Source organism: Silurus aristotelis (genome assembly GCF_946808225.1).
Source record: "Silurus aristotelis genome assembly, chromosome: 20".
In the NCBI taxonomy this organism is placed as follows: Eukaryota; Metazoa; Chordata; class Actinopteri; order Siluriformes; family Siluridae; genus Silurus; species Silurus aristotelis.
Genome location: NC_139593.1, coordinates 1,930,547 through 1,947,530, shown reverse-complemented (window position 1 = coordinate 1,947,530; position 16,984 = coordinate 1,930,547). Strand labels below are relative to the sequence as shown.

The window sequence follows — 16,984 nt, the reverse complement described above, 5'->3', positions numbered from 1 at the left end:
TCTGGTGTCTTTAGCAGGAGATCCAGACTGAACATGAATGTCAGCATCAGATCCAGCTGGAGAATGAAATACAGTGGAATGAAATGTGATCCAGGATGATTGTGCAACATGTAAGACCAAAATGAACATTGGTATACTGGAATAGCAGAAGAGAATCAGAGGATCCAGGTACAACAAATACATAAAATAACTAATACAAATACTTTAAATTATAAACATAATTCATTCATTAAAAAAATGGGTGTATTGGGACAAAAGCACATCACACATGAGATCAATTTATTATTTTCCAATTTTCTTAGAATTCCTAACTAAAACTTAAACTTCTGTAACACACAGATCCCACCATTCAAAGCTTCATTTGCAGACTATTGGGAAAAAATACTATGGAAATAAGCCAGCCCAGGCAACATCCCTAGACAGATACTTAGAACCTACTCAAAGCTGATGTCTTTTGCAGATATATTAAGTGTGACTTCTGCACAACACTAAATTCCCACCTGCTTGAAGAGGACCACCATGTTGGCTTTGCTAAAAAAAAAAAAAAGAAAGTGGTGGTGCTGGAAATATTTAAACAGAAAACTTGGGTTACAAAATCTTCTGTCAAAAAGAAGTTGGGCCTTTAGAAAGGGAGATAGAGTAGAATATTTTAGGCTAAAAAGGCAGAACCGTGGCCAATTGCTACTGGGACACAGGCTGGAGTCTGATCAACCCCGGCTGGGTCGCCTGGACGAGGGTGTCTGATGTTGAAAGACCCTAAACACCCAATGGCCCCAGGATACATCACTGATGATGTGTCCCAGTGCATCTGCATGATGTATTTTGTATTATTAGACAAAACAAAGAAATAAAGTGTGAAATTAATAAGGCAAAAGCAGTCTATAAGGAAGATCTTGTGTTAAAATTTGAGAATCGGGAATCTAATAAGGAGATCCAGCACATTTTCTCAGGTTTTGGTAGACAGCTCTTTGGTGGTTTCTTCCCACTGCAGAGAGGACGCAGTGCTTCACCTCTCTTCCTCCGAAAAGAGGCACTGTACTGGATTAGCCTGTGGACTTGCCTCGGCAGATAAACCAGTTTAAGGAACTTTTGGAGGTAGTAATTCAAGATGTTGCTAAGTGCACTTGTGGTTGACTCTCTTTGATCTCAGTGACAGGCACAGACCCTTTCTCCTGGATGTCATGCCAACTGGCCTGTTCAGCAAAGATGTTGTTGACAGATTCCAGGAGGCCAAAAGACATTCTGCGGCTTTCCAGCAATTCCTCCCTTTCCGCTCTCACAGGTTTGCTTGCGGGTGCAACCCCAGCCAGGTATAAGGTCTCATTGTGAGGGTCAGTCTTACAGCCTTGACCTTAGTGCCACTCCTGGCCCCTTAGTCCTTCAATCTAGGTGTGCCCATCCATGCTAGGCAGGTATTCATCAGCCTGGCAGTGTTGTACTCTTATTCCCGAGGCATTGTTGATGCAGCTCGATTGGAAACCCTAAAGGGGAACGTACTTATGTAACCCTGGTTCACCAAGGGAACGAGACGCTGCATCTCAGGGCTGCATCGCTGCAACGCTGCATCTCACTGCCTGCATCGCTGCGAGCACTTCCTTCCCTCTCACCACATGTGTTTTGGTAGTGACATCATACACTTTCGTTGGACAGATTACACATATGATTCAGAGTGTGGTCACGCATAATTGTTTGCAAAGCATTGTTGATGCAGTGTCACATTCCCTTTGGGGAACCAGGGTTACATACGTAATTTAGAGACGTTTCGTTTGGGAGGGATGCACTTAATAACAGGTCAGGATAGTAGGAAAAGGAATAATAAAATTAGTTTAATGGATTCAGTTCAGATGCAGTTTTGTCACAGGCCTTTAATAATTTTTATTTACTATTTGATTCTAATAATTGAGAGTTTAAAAATTAATGTAGAATAAACCGAGAGCATGATTGTGTTTTTAATGTGGGTGATGTGAACAGACTTTAAACAATGTAAAATCAGGAAGGCACCTGGGCCTGATAATATAAATGATAGATTTCTTAAGAATATAATCAATCAGTTATGACTAATATTTTATAATATTTTAGCTCTGTCTCTTCAACAATAAAACATACCGGCACATTAAAAGCAGTCTACAGTGATTCCAGTGCACTTTTTTTTATGTATAGACACTAGATGACTTTAGAACTGTGACACAGCTGTAGTTATAAATAATTTAAACAAAAAAAGGTAAAGAGAGAAATTATGCAAAGCATTCAGAAATCTCTAGAAGTTCCCTCAACACTGCAGTCCAGGTTCGATCCCCGGTCAGGGAACCAACCCCAGCCATTAGGGTTGCAAAAGCCTTAGTGCCAGTCCCAAGCCCGGATAAAAGGGGAGGGTTGCGTTAGGAAGGGCATCCAGTGTAAAAAGATCCGCTGTGGCGACCCTCTAATTGGAGAAGCCAAAAGAAAGAAATTCAGAGATCTCTAGAACCAATTCTATTTGCATATAGGTCTAAGTGAGGTGTAGAGGATGCAGTAGTAAATCTTTTACAATTAATACTTCAGCACTTGGATAGGTTTTAGCTGCCCTTGTACAGAGAACACAGAGAGTTAAGGTAAATGACTGAATTATTGGTGTCATCTACTGGGTCACCACGAGGTGTCCTTTCTCCTTTGTTATTTATTTTGTACACAAATGATAGTAAGAGTAGTTTTAGAAATAAGCAAATTTGCTGATAATTGTTAGTTTACTAAGTGAGGAGGACTCTATACATGGTCCTGTGGTGGATATTTTATTATTTAGTGTCAGAATGCTTTTTTTTTTTTATTTAATGTCCATCCATTGAGATGACTATTGATTTTAACTCTTAGAGGAAATCTATTCAGCAAACATGCATGTATGGAGTGGGTATGAGAATTTTGAAATGTAAAAAATATTTGGGTACTGTCCTGGAAAATAAATTGTACTCCAAATACTGATTATTTGTCTAAGAGGGGCAAAAAAGACTATATTGTTTGAAGAAACTTAGGACATTTAATGTGGATAAAACTTTGATGTGCATGTTTTACAAATCCTACATTGAGTTGCTGTTATCATTTTCATTGTTGTGTTGGTTCAATTCTTAAAAATGTGAAAACCAAAGATTGTCTGAAGCGACATTTTAATAACCACAGAATTAAAATTACAGGAAGGAAGCAGATGACGATTACCCAGTTATACAATAGACATGTTTTGGGTAAAACCCAGAGCATTTTGTTAAATCATCCTCATCCTATAAATCAAGAGTTTCACCTCCTTCCATCTGGCATGCAGTGTCGAACTTCTAGTAATAGTTTTAGACATTAATTTATCCCCTCAGCTATAAAGTGAAAACATTTTAAATCAATATTTTTTGGAAAAATTGTGTGTTTAAATCGTGTTTGAGTTGTCTTGTGTATTAATATTCTTGTATTCTTCTTCTTCTTTCGGCTTCTCCCATTAGGGGGCGCCACAGCAGATCATCCTTCTCCATACCCCCCTGTCCTCTACATCTGCCTCTTTTAAACCAACTACCTGCATGTCTTCCCTCACCACATCCATAAACCTCCTCCTTTGCCTTCATCTTTTCCTTCTTCCTGGTGGCTCCATCCTCAGCATTCTCCTACTGATATACCCCATGTCCCTCCTCTGCACATGTCCAAACCATCTCAATCGATCCTTCCTCACCTTGTCTCCAAAACATCCTACATGTGCTGTCACTCTAATAAACTCCTTTTGAATCCTGTCTATCGTCGTCACTCCCAACATCTTCAGCTCTGCTACCTCCAGCTCCACCTCCTGTCTTTTACTCAATGCCACTGTCTCTAAACCATACAAAATCTCAGGTCTCACCACAGTCCTATAAACTTTACCTTTCATTCTTGCAGATACTCTTCTATCACAAATCACTCTTTTCCACCCACTCCACCCTGGCTGCACTCTTTTCTTCACTTTTCTAGCACACTCTCCACGGAGACTCCTGTCTAACCTCGTCCGTCAACCTGTCTATCACCACTGCAAACAGGAAAGGGCTCAGAGCCAATCCTTGATGCAGTCCAACCTCCACCCTAAACCAGTCTGTCGTTCCTACTGCACACCTCACTGCTGTCATACTGTCCTCATGCATGTCCTGCACCACCCTCACATACTTCTGACACACCAGACTTCCTCATCTTCCTCAGACTTCCTTCCACAACTCCTCTCTCCACCCAGTCGTACCCTTTTTCTAAATCCACAAAAACCCACAATGCAACTCCTTCTGACCTTCTCTATACTTCTCCATCTACATTCTCAAAGCAAATAATGCGTCTGTGGTGCTCTTCCTCGGCATGAATCGATACTATTGCTCACAGATGGTCACCTCTTCTCTCAGCCTGGCTTCCACTACTCTTTCCTATAACTTCATGGTGTGACTGATCAACTTTATTCCCTTGTACTTCCTTGTTACTACAGGTCTGCACATCTCCCTTATTCTTAAAGATCGGTACCAGCGCACTCCTTCTCCGTTCATCAGGCATCCTCTCTCCTTTCAAAATCTTGGTATGCAACCTGGTTTAAACCTCCACTGCATCTCTCCTAAACATCTCCATGATTCTACTAGTATGTCATCTGGTCCTAACAACTTTCCACTCTTCATCCTCCTAAATGCTGCTTTCACTTGCCCCTTACTAATCCTATCCACTTTCTGCTTCACCATCTCCACACCATCCAACCTTCTCTCTCTCTCATTTTCCTTGTTTATTAGCTCCTCAAAATATTCCCTCTTCTCAACACACTCTCCTCACTAGTCAACACATTACTATCTCCATCCTTTATTGCTCGGTATAAACCCTTTTCTCCTTCCTTCGTGTCCAACTTCTCCTACATCTTCTCTTATGCCTTTTCCTTGGCTTTCGCCACATCCCTCTTCACCTGCTGTCTCATCTCCTTGTACTCCTGCCTATTTTTCTCATCTCTCTGTCGATCCCAATTATGTTTCCCCAACCTCATTATGCTCTCCTACACTTCCTCATTCCACTAACTTGTCTCTTTGTCTTCCTTTCTATTTCCAGATGTCACACCAAGTACCTTTCTAGCTGTCTCCCTTATCACTTTTGCAGTAGTTGCCCAATCATCCAGCACCTCTTCACCACCACCGAGCTCCTTTCTGACCCCTTCCCTAAACCTCACACTACAGTCTTCCTCCTTCAGTTTCCACCATCTTCTTCTTCATTCAGTCTTCTTTTAGTCCTCAATCTCCTCCTCTTCTTCTTCACTTCCAAAACCATCCTACAGACCACCATCCAATGCTGTCTATCTACACTGTCCCCTGCCAACACCTTACAGTCTCCAATCTCCTTCAGGTTGGATCTCCTACATAAAACACTGTCCACCTGTGTGCACCTTCCTCCACTCTTATGTCATCCTATGATTCTCCTACTTCTTAAAATAAGTATTTACCATTGCCATTCCCATCCTTCTAGCAAAATATACCACCATCTGCCCTTCCACATTACTCTCCTTAAGACCATACTTACCCATCACCTCCTCATCACCTTTTTTCCCTTCACCTTGTGGAGCATTAGCACTGATGAAATCACCTCTTCAAATTTCAGTTTCATGTTCATCACCCTATCAGAAACTCTCTTTACCTCCACTACACTCTTACTGTATTCTTCCTTCAGAATCACCCCTACACCATTTCTCTTTACATCCACACCATGATAGAACAGTTTAAATCCACCTCCAATGTTTCTGGCCTTACTCCCTTTCCACTTGGTCTTCTGAACATAACATATCTACTTTTCCCCTTTTCCATCATATCAGCTCCCTTTTCCCCTTTACCAGTCATAGTACCAACATATAAAGTACCAACCCGAACCTCCACTCTCCTCCACTTCTCCTTTCCCTGCTGTCTCTGTAGACATTTTCCTCCTATCCTTCTCCTCCTTTGGCCAGCAGTAGCCCAATTTCCACTGGTACCCTGCTGGCTAACAATACATGTAATGGTCCGGTATGATCCGGTATGAAATTCTGATTTCTTATCCGTATATTTGATTTGGCACATGTTTTATGCTGGATGCCCTTCCTAACACAACCCTCCCTATTTATCCGGCCTTGAGACCGGCACTAAGAGTGCAACCCTAATGGCTGGGTTTTGATATTCTTGTATGCTGCCAACAAATTACCTTCAGGAAACAAATAAAGACGTACTGATCTGAACTGCCATTACAGCTCATGTAAACAGTCCACCGAATCTTTCAATCAGAATGTTTTTTTTTTTTCCGGAATGACAAAAAAGTGCACATGTAAACATGGCGACAGACTACTTCTGCATTCTTTGCACATTCACCCCTGTAGAAATACGATAATAAAATGGACCCAATCTACCTCTGCATCACTTAGCACATGTATGTCTACCATGTTTACATTGTACACTGCAAAATTTATGCATGCACACACTTTTGTTTTTTGCATTTACACTATAGTCATTTATAATTTTGCGCATGATGAAACTGCAGACTGACTGCACTGATAAAGCATTAGCCCTGACCTTTAAACACATAATGTAAAGTTATGGTCAGTTTCTACCCTCTACACAGATACAAAAACCCTCCTAAGCGAATGTTACAATTAACATAAGTGGGTAAATATTCTACTGTATAATTCACTTGAACATGTACATTTCCTTGAGAATGCAGTATAGTAATATAACTTCCTCTTTGTGTTTTAAAAATAACTAAAGAAAGACTCAGCAGCCCGTAGATAATTTTTGTACCCTGAAACCTCACAATAAAAGCTCTTCTGTCCAGCTATAAAAGTTCATCAGTGCAAAGTTTTAATGTTGATAATAAATATGTTGTAACTTACCTATAATCAGGCAGAAGTTGAAAATTAGGAGGATCTTCATTCTAAGTGCTGTTAGACATCTGCCACTTCCTCGGTTCTCTGTCTTGTTGGCTGTGCAGTGTCTATTTGTGTAATTAAAGAGACAGCAACGTTTTCTCTGCAAAGCCCCTCAGGAAGTGCCTGAGTCAGAAAGCTCTTATTGTCATTTTTACCATATATATCTTACGCTGTACACAGTAAAATGAGCCAACGTTCCTCCATAAACCTGCTCCAGCATGTGGCCCTGTGCACAAAGTCAGCTTCAGATATGTTCTGATATGGTTTAAATGGTTTGGACAGAAATATCTTGAGTGGCCTGCTATAGTGATCTGATCTCAACCCTACTGAACACCTTTATTGTCATTTCAACCATATATATCTGACGCTGTACACAGTGAAATGAGACAACGTTCCTCCAGAACCCTGGAGCTACATTTAACAACACAAAGCTACATAACAGTAAATAACAGAGCTAAGTTTTAATGTAAGTGTCCTCACCACATAAAGTGCATTGTGTGCAACCTGGTGCAAACAGTGCAAAAGACAATACAAGAGACAGTGTAGGACAAATACACAAAACACAAAATAGTGTAGTCAGTAAACCTACTGTGTATTACACAGAATTATAAAAGCATATTGCGACTAAATATGGAATGCAATGCTCAAAAAGCACACACAATCTTTATGATGTTACATACGCATATGTAACATTTGACCCAGCTAGGCTAATTGGGAATGAGGTTGGACTGTAAAGTTGACACTCATGCAATGTGCAAAGCCCACAGAATTTTGATCAAAGAGTCTGGAAAAGGCTTCTGTCCCAGTGTTGTGACAACAGTTTCTATAGTGTACCTTGAAATGGAGGTGCACCTGCAAGATCTTCTGGTCAAGCAAAGGATGTTTTTGGGCAATTGAATGCCCAGACAAGCACAGCATGGTCATTGCAAAACTAAAACTCCCTTTCCTGTAAAAAAACATTCCTCACTTGTTTTCTGCTGAAACCACTGCAAGGTTTTCTTATTCTGAAGTAATTTAGCTCAGACCCTTTAATGTAATTGATGCAGACACAGTAACTTGCTCTACCTCCTCAGTTTACTTAATTTCTAAATCTCCACTTCCATTATCTATACTGCAAATCCAAGGTCGTGACCTAGGAGGTGACTTCCAAAGGTACATTTAATAAAGTCATGCAGAACAAACAATGCATAAACATCCAAAAGGGTCTTGCAATTTAGCTTCCTAAATTTAGGTGGTAAAGCATAATGCTGAGTCATTTATAGCAATTCATGTTCAGCAGGTCTGCCATCCACTACTGATGTATAAATGGATGAGCAAAGTCCACACTGGTTGTTAGTCCCATCAATATTTGCTGCTGTACTTAGGGAGGATCACAAACTACTAAGACAACTTCGCCTGCTTGTGACCATGAGGCCTCCCTCCTAGATGCGCTGGATGACTTCTATGCCCGGTTTGAGGTGCAGAACAACGATGGAGGCAAGCAAGACCACCCCTCCTCCCAGTGACCAGGTGCTGTCTATTCACGGCTGAAGTGAGAAAAAATCTATGAGTCAATTGATGATGACGATGGACAGGATTAGAAACGAGTTTATTATAGTGACAGCACATGTAGGATGTTTTGGAGACAAGGTGAGGAAGGATCGATTGAGATGGTTTGGACATGTGCAGAGGAGGGACATGGGGTATATCAGTAGGAGAATTCTGAGGATGTAGCCACCAGGAAAGAGGAAAAGAGGAAGACCAAGGGGGAGGTTTATGGATGTGGTGAGGGAAGACATGCAGGTGGTTGGGGTGAAAGAGGCAGATGTAAAGGACAGGGCGGTATGGAGACGGATGATCCGCCGTGGAGACTCCTAATGGGAGCAGTCGAAAGAGGAAGAAGAAGTAGGAGATTTCAGCCTCTACTACTAATAGCTGAAGCTGACATAAGCTAAATTACATAAGTGAACTTTACGCACCCTATTATGCAAGATGTCATGCGGTCTCTCTGTGTTCTCCACATAGCCAAGGAGTTAACCACATAGGCAGCAGATGTGTATCAATATATTTGTCTGACATTCACTGACATTTTTTAATATGTTTCATACATGACTTCTGACTGAATTCTGCACAGTGCATGGTGCACCTGCACATCTTCTCTGGATGATTTTTTGCACACTGTGCACAATGCACCTGCACTCACCAATAATGGTGTATGATATAGTGGCCAGATGGAAACCACTCTTTAATATAAGGCACATGACAGCCTGCCTGGAGTTTGCCAAAAGGCACCTGAAGGATTTTCAGACCATGAGAAACTAAATTCTCTAGTCTGATGAAACAAAGATGTCTGTAGGAAAACCAGGCACCGTTTATCACCTGACCAATACCATCCCTACAGTAAGCATGGTGGTGGCAGCATATAGCATCATACTGAAAAAGACTTGAGGCTGTAATTTGTACTAAATGAGCTTCAACAAAGTACTGAACAAAGGCTATGAATACTTATGTACTGTACATGTTCTTTATTTCAATTTTTCTTTTTTTTTTATTTGTAATAAATTTGCAAAGAACATTTTACATTGTCATTATGGGGTATTACTTGACAAATTCTCAGTAAAATAATAAATTGTATTCATTTTTGGAATAAAGCTGTAACAAGATGTGGAAAAAGTGAAGCGCTGTGAATACTTTCAAGATCACTGTCATTTTCATGATTATAGCAACAAATATAGGAAAATCCACAGATTTGTCCATATGTATACAATTTGAAAAATCAATACACAATTTATAATTATATACAATTTTACTTAAAGTTACATAGAAGGTGAAACAAATCAAGTGTAAATTCTGCAATAAGAGGTTTACATTGGGACTATGCATAATAATGTAATAAGCAATTACAATACAGAAAATGAATAATCCACAGGCCAAGAAAAATGCCTGCTGGGAAACCATAAAAACTGAGAGCGGGTTTAAATTTTATCTACATCTTATTTGCTATTAGTGACTGTCAGATTCTGGTAAACTGAATCTGATTGATAATCAATAATAACTGAAGACTGATAGATTGATTCTGATTGGTTGTTGGTTGGGTCTGGAGTCTTGCATACAGATTCAGGTAATTTGGTGTTTACTCTTGCTTGAAGATAATTGAAATGTTGCTCATTTTCATAAACATCACTTCTATCTGAAATAGAAAACAAAACTCATTAAAATGTTTGTAAGTAAAATGAAATTATTGAATTAAACTATTGAAACTATTGAAAGTAATAATAGGAGCAAATCATTAGTTTGTACCTCTTTGAAAGATGTTACAGGTCCTGCAGGGAAATGAGAAGAAAACAAAGTCTGGTTGTTTATTATATTTAAAGCACTGATTATGGCAGATTTGTAAAAAATATGCCAGTAACCCTTTATTTTAGGAAGAAAAAACAGTAGGTAGGTAGATGGGTGGTTGTCCTATTGTACAGTATGTCATTGTCTCATTGGGTTTGTGTGTTATTATTTACAAAAGATCCAGACGTGATTGTTACTGATGTCTTTTAATTCTGGGTACAATCATAAGCTTGGAAACTCAAGTGTTTATTTTCCTTGACATTTTCTTTTGCAATAGATTGCGACAATCACACCAACAATGAACACCACTGCACCTGTACTGATCATGAGGTAGGTAACTAAACCTGGAACATCTGTACAGGACAAAAATGTTATATACAGCTACAGAAAAATGTCATGTGACAGGACAGACATTTAAATGATGATCTAGTGCACTGTAGGTTTTTTAATGACCGCTATGAATAATGTGTCAAAGCAGCTCAGACCCAAAGGTTAGAGAAGTGTGAAGTTTTTTGCAAAGTGTGTACTTGATTTTAAATTAAACTCTACCCTTCTTGTCAGAACTGAGAGGGTTTGGCACTCACAAAATCACAATGTTGACAACGTCAGAAGTATTTAGAATGCTTTCAGTTATTAGAAAGCTTGTACCACATGTTCATCAATAAAGAAGTCAGATGTGACTGGTCACTTGAGTGTCAGGCTGCCTATGATGACTTTTAGTCATTACAAGCGTTACAAATCCACCAGTGCATGCGCAACCTTCCCACTTCCTGCCTTTCCAAATTCATACTGTCACTAGTAGGATGGTACAAAGAGTCTTTCTGATCAAGCAGGCTGAAGAAGGAGAGCAAGTTTCAGTGTCTGCATCAAGCACATAACAAGAGCCTGAGCTAAATTACTTTAGAGAAAGTGTCAAGTCATTTCATCATCTGTGGAGAGGCTGTGCCAGAGAAGGTCAAATATTGTCAGGAGTCTGGAGGTTATGTGTTCTTTGACCAGCATTTCAAAGTGCTTCATCATAACTGAAGCATATGCTGTAGGGTGGTATCAGTAGATTTCTTAGGAATTTGAATGATGTTGGTGGTTTTGAAGCATGGCGGAACGATAGCCTGATAGCCAGGGACGTGATTTGATTTATTTAACAGTAGACCCTTTAAGCTTTCCATACATATACAGTATTGTTCAAAATAATAGCAGTACAATGTGCCTAACCAGAATAATCCAGGTTTTTAGTATATTTTTTATTGCTACATGGCAAACAAGTTACCAGTTGGTGTAGTAGATTCTCAGAAAACAAACAAGACCCAGCATTCATGATATGCATGCTTATAAGGCTGTGCAATTGGGGAATTAGTTCAAAGGGGTGTGTTCAAAAACATATATAATTTAATGCTATAAAAAAGCACATGAATTGAAGTCGGCACCAGCTTCTGTTTGTTGATGAAACGCTCTGTGTGTATTTTATGTCTATTGTTTGCCAAATTGTTTGTCAAAAATAAAGGCATCGAAAAAGTGTCGCCACTCTATAATGGGGGTTACACACAACCTTTGTGTGTCTTGCCCAGAAGCGGAGCATGCTATGTCCAATTTCAGGGACAACCACTCCCCTCCTGATTCCACTCCTGCTCCTTGCGATTCTGGTCCCGCACTTGCTGAGGCAGAGAAGCGCTTCAGTTCTTGGGGCTCACAAATAGACCCCGCAGAAGGTTTTGAGACGGGCTTGACCCTTCCTCCAACCTTACCTGCCTGGTCCAACTCCTGTTTACAGGCTTCGGAAGCACGCTTTTTAACGTTCCATTGATAAGCTGGATCTAGCATTGCCAGCTGTCGAGCAGAAAGCCCCGCCATCCAGCGAACTCGACGAGCACTTTCTACTCCCAGAATCACAACCTTTCCCTTGGAGAGAACCACTTATCTAGGTGTCATATGGGATTCAATTCTTACGTCCGTCAGTATTTGTACTTCATTAATTCTCACCCTTGCCTAAATCCACTCCCTGGAACAATTGCAGGTCTTGCAGCTTTTCGTGGGTTGATCTTCAGTGGGACACTTCGAACATCAGCTGCAGCTGCCCAAATTACCTTCTCTTGCTTGACCATAAGATCTTGAGTGTGCACTTACATTTCAAGGTACACTATAGGAAGGGTTGTCACAACACTGGGACAAAAGCCTTGTCCAAAATCTTTGATCAACATTATGTGGGCTCTGCAACTTGCCCGAGTGTCAGCTACCACCGCTGTACAGACCTACCACACTTTTTTTTAGCCTAACTAGGTGTCAGGCTGAAGACCATGATGCGAAAGCGGAAGTAAGTCAATCATGTTTAATTCAAAAACACAACCAAAAAGCCCACACAAAACACGAAGAGTCACTCAACTCAAAGTACATCCAGTAATCGAGTAATCCAAAGGAAAAGCGTTCACCAAAACGAAAGTAAACTCCAGAGGGAAAGAGTAATCCACACGGAACGGAATCAGGATACAGAACCAGTGGGGAATGCTGGCGGTTGAGCAGCCACGGGAAATCACCAGCATGACATTTAAGAACCGACAGCCTTTGACTCGAGAACGTGAGTTCATATAGTCTCATCCATAATGAGCCACAGCTGTCGGTGATCATGGCAGGCATAATGAGGCAGCGTGACAGTTACCGAGGGGGGCGTGGCAGGGTGAATCCCTGACAGCGGCCGAGGGAGGCGTGGCCGGGGGATCCCTGACACTAGGTCACATGTTATACATATGATTAATTATAGTATAAATGTACAGTGTATTTAGACCATGTGAAGATGTGCATTCAATCAGACTGTGAGACTGAATTAACTTACTTTTAAGTGGAGTTCAACATTTATTAGGGCTGTTGAAATTATTTATATAAATGTAATTGAAAACATGAATGCACAATTAATTTATCATTTTAATAAACTAGCAGACCCTTAAATGATGTTAAATTAAACTGCTAGGTTTCAGTTCCTATTTTAAATTTGTGAATTTAAGTGTGAAAGCAGCTCAGTGTGCACTAGCTTTGAAACTAAGCTGGCAAACTGTAGCCTTCATATCAGAACTGAGAGGGTTACAAAATCAACATTTAATTTCATTCAAGGTTGTTGTTTTTGACATCCAAAATGACATCCAAAATCCATCATTATTACTGATAACACCAACATGGTAAAGCAATTACATGAATTATTATAAACAAAGAGCATTTTTAATGATTAGAGGATGATATGATTAATGGTGAGGGCTGATGCTTGGACAGCATTATCTTAGACTTATTTACAGTATGGATGAATGGTCTACACAGCACTGGATGAGGGAGCGGTGGTTTGGGGTTAAATTTTGCTTAATGGAGTAACTGAAAAAAGAAGAGATCAAGGAAAAGTTCTTACCTGTAGCTGGAGGTGTCTCAGCATGCACTGATGGACTCATGATGTGTGTTAAAGCAGAGTATGTGGTGTGTGTGGACTGTGAGTCAGTACTGTTGGCAGTACTGACTCACAGTCCTGTTGGCAGGATCATCTAAGAGAAGAGAAACAGGATTAAGCTACTATCCAGGCTCAGCTGTACAGAGTTACAGGTTGAAGATTCACAGTTTAATCTTTCATTCATTCATTTTCTCCCGCTTATCGGTAATTCGGGTCGGGCCCCTGCCTTCAACTGCTGCCCAATCCTCACAGCACCGTCCCTTACGGTCCCTCCTGCAGGTGGTGAGCCCACGGGAAGGCGGCCCCACGTCACTTCGACGTCACGGACCTTGATATTTCCCTCGTAAGGGACAGTTTAATCTTCATTTATCAATTTGCATTCTGACAGCCCTAATTAATATATTAATACAAAACAAATTAAAAATGTTCTTCTCTAATTAATGTATACATGCTGAAAATCCACCATATAGACATATGCAGAGAAAAGATGATGGTGATCAGGAATGTCCGTGTTCTCAGTCATGTTTACATCACTGACTCCGTCTGTCTCATCCACATTAACCCCATATTTATTGTTGACTTCTGCACTGCTCATTCTGAGCTTCTTAAACTAGTCTACTTCTGTGGTGTGAGAGCCAGGAAAGATACACCAGTGTTCCCTTTCAGGAACTCGAGCTGCATCGCAACGCTTTGGGAACACGTCCACATTGTCCACGCTCTGAATAACATGTGTAATCTGTCCCATGGAAGGTACGGTGTCACTGGAGGGGTGGCATCATGACCGGCTCGTTACTTTAGTTTTAATCCACTGATTTGGTGAAATATAAAAATTTTCTTTCCACTGCACGCCGATTTCAGCCGAACAACCGATTTCCTGTTACTGCGCGTCTTTTTCAATCCGCTGGTGTATAAAGTCCTAACTCTCACTCTTTATGAAGATAAGAATCAGCAGGCAGAAGGCAGTAAGAAGTTTGGGGTTAATGTGGATGAGACAAAAGGAGTCAGTGATGAGAACATGACTGAGAACAGACACATTCATGATCATCATCATCTTTTCTCTGCTTGCGTTCTGTATGTGGATCTTCAGCCTGGATACATTTATTAGGTAACAACATGGGCATAAATACAGAGGGGGACGGAGGGGACATGTGCCCACCGACCCAAAAAAATTTATCTAAAAATATCGCACTCTCTATTGTAAACAATATATCTATATATACCTAAATAATTGTGTGAGTAGAAAAAAAAACCCCGCAAAAATGCATTTAGAAACAGTCGTCCTTCGGCAGACTCATTCATAAATTAGTTGCGACAAAAATGCTGATTAGGGATGTAAATTTCCATGAATCTGCTCTATTAGTGATTAAAATATGACTTATCTAGTGAACGTTAGCTTGTTTACAATAGCTTGTAGCATAGTGCACTGACACTAACACACCAAAGCCGTTTCCCATGCAGTGTCTTATTTGGGACGACTTGGTATAATGTTAATTTAACATTAACACACAATGAGCATATTGTTTATCTGTGCATTTACTAAATGATCACTGTGCTACATCCGTGTCTTAATTAATTTTAAATAAAATGTTAAAACTTTTTTTTAATTCCTTGTTTTGCTTTGTCATTGAACCTGAGAAAAACTTAAACTTAAAATAACCATAATGACACAGTCTCCATGCTACAATAATAAAAGCAAAGTGTTTCACTGTGGGGACACTGTGTCTTTATCAGTACAATTTGACTATATTATTTGTGTCCCCCTTCAAAAATTGCTCATGAGAAATTTTATATTTATTGTCCCCCCCTACTGTTAAATGAGATTTACACCTATCTATCTATCTATCTATCTATCTATCTATCTATCTATCTATCTATCTATCTATCTATCTATCTATCTATCTATCTATCTATCTATCTATCTATCTATCTATCTATCTATCTACAGTGAGGAAAATAAGTATTTGAACACCCTGCTATTTTGCAAGTTCTCCCACTTAGAAATCATGGAGGGGTCTGAAATTGTCATCGTAGGTGCATGTCCACTGTGAGAGACATAATCTAAAAAAAAAATCCAGAAATCACAATATATGATTTATAAACTATTTATTTGTATGATACAGCTGCAAATAAGTATTTAAACACCTGTCTATCAGCTAGAATTCTGACCCTCAAAGACCTGTTAGTCTGCCTTTAAAATGTCCACCTCCACTACATTTATTTTCCTAAATTAAATGCACCTGTTTGAGGTCGTAAGCTGCATAAAGACACCTGTCCACACCATACAATCAGTAAGAATCCAACTACTAACATGGCCAAGACCAAAGAGCTGTCCAAAGACACTAGAGACAAACTTGTACACCTCCACAAGGCTGGAAAGGGCTACGGGGAAATTGCCAAGCAGCTTGGTGAAAAAAGGTCCACTGTTGGAGCAATCATTAGAAAATTGAAGCAGCTAAACATGACTGTCAATCTCCCTCGGACTGGGGCTCCATGCAAGATCTCACCTCGTGGGGTTTAAATGATCCTAAGGAAGGTGAGAAATCAGTCCAGAACTACACAGGAGGAGCTGGTCAATGACCTGAAAAGAGCTGAGACCACCGTTTCCAAGGTTACTGTTGGTAATACACTAAGACGTCATGGTTTGAAATCATGCATGGCACGGAAGGTTCCCTGCTTAAACCAGCACATGTCCAGGCACGTCTTAAGTTTGCCAATGACCATTTGGATGATCCAGAGGAGTCATGGGAGAAAGTCATGTGGTCAGGTAAGACCAAAATAGAACTTTTGGGGTCATAATTCCACTAAACGTGTTTGGAGGAAGCAGAATGATGAGTACCATCCCAAGAACACCATCCCTACTGTGAAGCATGGTGGTGGTAGCATCATGTTTTGGGGGTGTTTTTCTGCACATGGGACAGGACTCCATGTTTCTCAGCGACAGGCCAGAAACCTGACTGATCTAGAGAAGATCTGTGTGGAGGAGTGGGCCAAATTCCCTCCTGCAAACCTGGTGAAAAACTACAGGAAACGTTTGACCTCTGTAATTGCAAACAAAGGCTACTGTACCAAATATTAACATTGACTTTCTCAGGTGTTCAAATACTTATTTGCAGCTGTATCATACAAATAAATAATAAAAAAATCATAAATTGTGATTTCTGGATTTTTTTTTTAGATTATGTCTCTCACAGTGGACATGCACCTACGAGGACAATTTCAGACCCCTCCATGATTTCTAAGTGGGAGAACTTGCAAAATAACCGGGTGTTCAAATACTTATTTTCCTCTCTGTATCTATCTATCTAATATTAATATGATGTGAGGTTCAGTTAACAGCTAAAACAGGTAGAAGTAATAACTACTTT

At 40.1% G+C, this 16,984-nt stretch overlaps 1 protein-coding gene across 1 annotated transcript in view; it reads right to left on the bottom strand.

The window, feature by feature from the left end:
- Window positions 1-16,984, bottom strand: part of LOC310715880 (uncharacterized protein) — a 184,087-nt gene that overhangs the window by 63,605 nt on the left and 103,498 nt on the right. The gene's annotated exons all lie outside the window — the stretch shown is intronic.